The following is a 4,300-nucleotide window of genomic DNA, read 5'->3' as shown; positions in this document are numbered from 1 at the left end:
TCTAGGGAAGTGGGTAATGAATGTATTCACATATGTAGTGGAGGGTGAGAAAATAGAATGGATAATTGGATTTTGCACACACAGGCTCATTAGCCAACCTCAAGACACCCAAACATGAAATGAAAGTAAATGGTCCGTGTATCACTTCCTTCTGTAATATACTACAAATGCTACAAAGGTCGGGGTCAGATATTCTGTTTCGTTTGCGTCCGTCTTCTTTCACCAAGGACTAAACAAATACCTCAGAAGGAAGCAGGCGTCTATGGCCTCTCCAGGTGAGAGGGGCAAGATGACAAGATTTTTTTTAGTCTGATGAACCTTGGAGAACATTGGAAGAGCCTCTAGTTGGTTCACACACGGGTAACTGAGCAAGGTCTGGATTCTTTTCCATTCCTACTCAGGGTCAAAGGCCCATTTGTCCCAGAACTGGGATTAGCATCATGTCCCCTTGGTTCCTGATTGCAGTCAGGATCGTTGTCCTTACTTGAAGAGAATTCAGTAGGTAAGCTTAAATTTATCTTGTCCATCTTGGCATCTTAGCATAACCCTACTGGCCATCCTAGGGTTCACCGCTGACCTTCTGGTCAATATTTAAGCTTTCATTTAGTTCTATGGGAACCTAAAATGTGTGTCTGGGGGGGGAATATTGTACGCAGTATGTCATATGCTCTAACATAGTATAAATTAACGAGAAAGGCAATAGACAACCTATAAATAATTTATAGTATTTATTTCTACCCCATTTTTGTGGGATAAGCAAGGGGTCACGAAATTTGGGGTAAGAAGATTTGTGCATCCATTTAAACACGTTTGTTTTCGAGGTATACGTCACCGCATATAATGCAGATAGTTGCTAGATGCAAGGACACTTTTAGGACTAATAAAGGACCGTCTTCTACAACCACGTTTGGGAGCTCAGATCTAGTTTTGAGCGCATTGGGAAACCATTAAGGGCTTAAGAACAGGCAATGATATGATGAGATCTGCATAGTAAGGAGACCCTGTGGCTGCAGCGGGGGCCTGGTTGGAGGGAGACCAGGAGCAGGGAGACAGTTAGGGTACAGTGGCAACATCTGGTGGAGACAGGCACCGAAGAGCACTGTGAGGACGGCACCCGCATCGCTTCTGGTGTTGAAATGGCTATTAGTGGGACATCTGGGTGGCTCCGTCAGTTAAGTATCCAACTTCAGCTCGGGTCATGATCTCACAGTTCGTGGGTTCGAGCCCTGCATGGGGCTGTGTGCTGACAGCTCAGAATTTAGAGCCTGCTTAGGATTCTGTCTCTCTCTCTCTCTCTCTCTCTCTCTCTCTCTGCCCCTTTCTCCCTTGTGTGTGCATCGTGCATGCATGTGCGCTCGCTCTCTCTCTCTCTCTCTAAAAAATAAATAAATAAAAATTAAAAATAATAATAAATGGCTATTACTAAATCTCACTCTGCTTTTCCTCTCCCTCTCCTACCTGGAAGTTTCCAAAGGTCTCAACCCCACTTACCAGGCCAAACACATTCCCTCTAACTTCACCTCAGTCGCAAAGCTGAAAGACAAGGAAGGAGTCAAGGGTATGCCTAAATCAGGCGACCTATATTGGATATCAAATCAAGTGCTCCTAGAAATTAATAGCCATAGCTAATGTTTATTCAATACTTCCTGCACATCCAGCTTAACCCACACAACAATCCCATGGGGGGAGGTACTGTTATCATCACTCTGTGGGGCAAAGAAATAGCACAGAAAAAGAAAAAAATGTGTCCAGTGTCACTCAGCTAGCAGAAGGTCTCCAGATCATCTAACTTTTGTGCCCAGACCCTGACTAAACTCCATTGCTTCCCATTGTTATGACTCATAGCCCATGTGACTGTGTCCAGGGACTGACCAGTACCTATTATAAAATTGCTATGGAAAATGAGTTCCCAGTTCCCCAAAACACATATACATTTCAAGTGAGCCGCACTAGTGACAAATATGTAAGACGTATTTGAAGGAAACCATAAAAGTTGATGCAAAGTTACAAAAGAAGATGCAAATAAATACATACCTTATGCTCCCAGATCCTAATGCTGAAGATGATAATTCCAGCAATACCCTACTAAATTGATTCATAAATTCAATAAAACCCAAAGCAAAGTAGCAACAGGACCTTTTTTGAAATTTAACAAATGATAATATGTATCTCAAAGGAAAATAGTATATAAGAATAGCCAAGAAAATCTTTAAAAGAAAAGAAAAAAACAATTGTGGAAATAGAGACTGCCATATAAAGAGCAAACTATATTATAAAACCACAATGAGAGTATTTACTGGTGTTGCCTTAAATAAATAAATCACAATAGATATAGAAAACCTCAAACCAAATGTATCCAGATAGATAGATAGATAGATAGATGATAGGTAGATAGAGACTGCATTTATAGGAATTTAATATGTAACAATGGACAGATTTTGAAAGAGTGGAGAAATGGCAAAATATCCAGTAAAAGTTGTTGAGAATATTGCCTGTTCAGTTGAGAAAAAAAGAAAAAGACAAAAACAAAGCAAAACCACATCAAAAAAGCTACATCACTGTGGAAGATATTCAAGATAAATTACAGATAAATTTAAAAATTAAAGAAAGAACCAAATTATTAAAAGAAACCCTCGAAAGAATATATTTCATTAAAAAAAAAACCTTTTTATTTAAAATACAAACTACAGGGACACCTGGGTGGCTCTGTCGGTTACACATCCGACTCTTGGTTTAGGCTCAGGTCATGATGTCACAGTTGGTGAGAGTGAGCTCTGAATCGGGCTCTGCATTGCCAGCACGGAACCTGCTTGGGATCCTCTTTTTCCCTCTCTCTCTGCCCTTCCCCCACGTGTGTGTGTGTGCGCGTGTGTGTGCGCGCACGCACATGTGCATTCTCTCTCCCTCTCAAAATAAAAAATAAAAAAAATAGGGGCACCTGGGTGACTCAGGTCAGGGGTCTGACTCTTGATTTTGGCTTAGGTCATGATTTCACAGTTGGTGAGATCTAGCTCCTCACTGGGCTCCACACTGACAATGTGGAACCTGCTTGGGATTCTCTCTCTCTGCCCCTCGACTGCTCACTCTCTCTCTTTCTTCTCTCTCTCAAAATATATACACTTGAAAAAGAAATAAATAAGAGGGTGCCTGGGCGGCTCAGTCATTAAGCATTTGACTCTGGCTCAGGTCATGATCTCACAGTTCATGAGTTCAAGTCCCCCACATTGGGTGACCTCGAACTCCGCTTCTGGTGCCCATGAGCCCCACTTCAGGTAAACTGTGAGTGCTGGGTGAGCTCCACTTCTCTCTCTCTCTCTCTCTCTCTCACTTCCCCCACCTTTCCTCTCTGCCCCTCATTCACTTGTTCCCTCTCTCTCTCAAAATAAATAAATAAATATATAAACTGAATAATAAAATAAATAAAATACAAACTACGGATGCCAAAAAGATCAATAAATCTGGCTTCATCAAACGTGTAATGTATGAGAAATAGAACAAATGGAACTCAAAGTAAAGAGATAAACTTGGAGAAAATACTATTGCAAAGAAAACACTATATTTAGAATATAAAAGAACTCTTAAAGGCCAAAGAAATGAAGAAGATCTACCCAATTAAAAAAAATGGTATCACATTAGCCCAAACCAGAAAACGAGAATATTGGAAGACTGACACTTCATGACTTCAAAACTTACTACCGAGCTACAATAATCAACAGTGTGCAACTGGTAAAAAGACAGACATAAAGAACAGCACAGAGACTTCAGGAAAAATGTGAACAAACCTTACATTTATGGTCACTTGACTTTCCACAAGGAAGCCAAGAGTATTTGATGGGGCAGGAGTTTTTCAACAAATGGTTCTGGGACAACTGATATCCACAGGCAAAAGAGTGAAATTGAATCTCTACCTCACACCATATGCAAATAGTAACTCTAAACTGGTTACACACCTTTAATTATAAGAATTAAAACTATCAACTTTTGGAAGGAAACAAACACGCAAATATTTGTGACCTTGGATTTTCGTACTACAATGACAGCAAAGCAAAAGTGACAAAAGAAAAAAATAGATAAATAGCACCTTAACACAATTTAAAACTTTTAAGCTTTGAAGGACGTCATCAAGAAAATGAAAAGACAACCCACAAAACGGGAGAAAATATTTATAAATCATATATCTGATAAGGGACTTGTAACCATAAAAAAAAAAAAAACTCAACTCTTACAAGTCAAAAATGAAGGCAATCTAATTTTTTAAATGGGTCAAAGATTTGAATAAACATTTCTGCAAGGAAGATAT

Source organism: Prionailurus viverrinus, chromosome B3 (assembly GCF_022837055.1).
Source record: "Prionailurus viverrinus isolate Anna chromosome B3, UM_Priviv_1.0, whole genome shotgun sequence".
Taxonomy (NCBI): Eukaryota; Metazoa; Chordata; class Mammalia; order Carnivora; family Felidae; genus Prionailurus; species Prionailurus viverrinus.
This window is presented reverse-complemented; position numbering follows the sequence as displayed.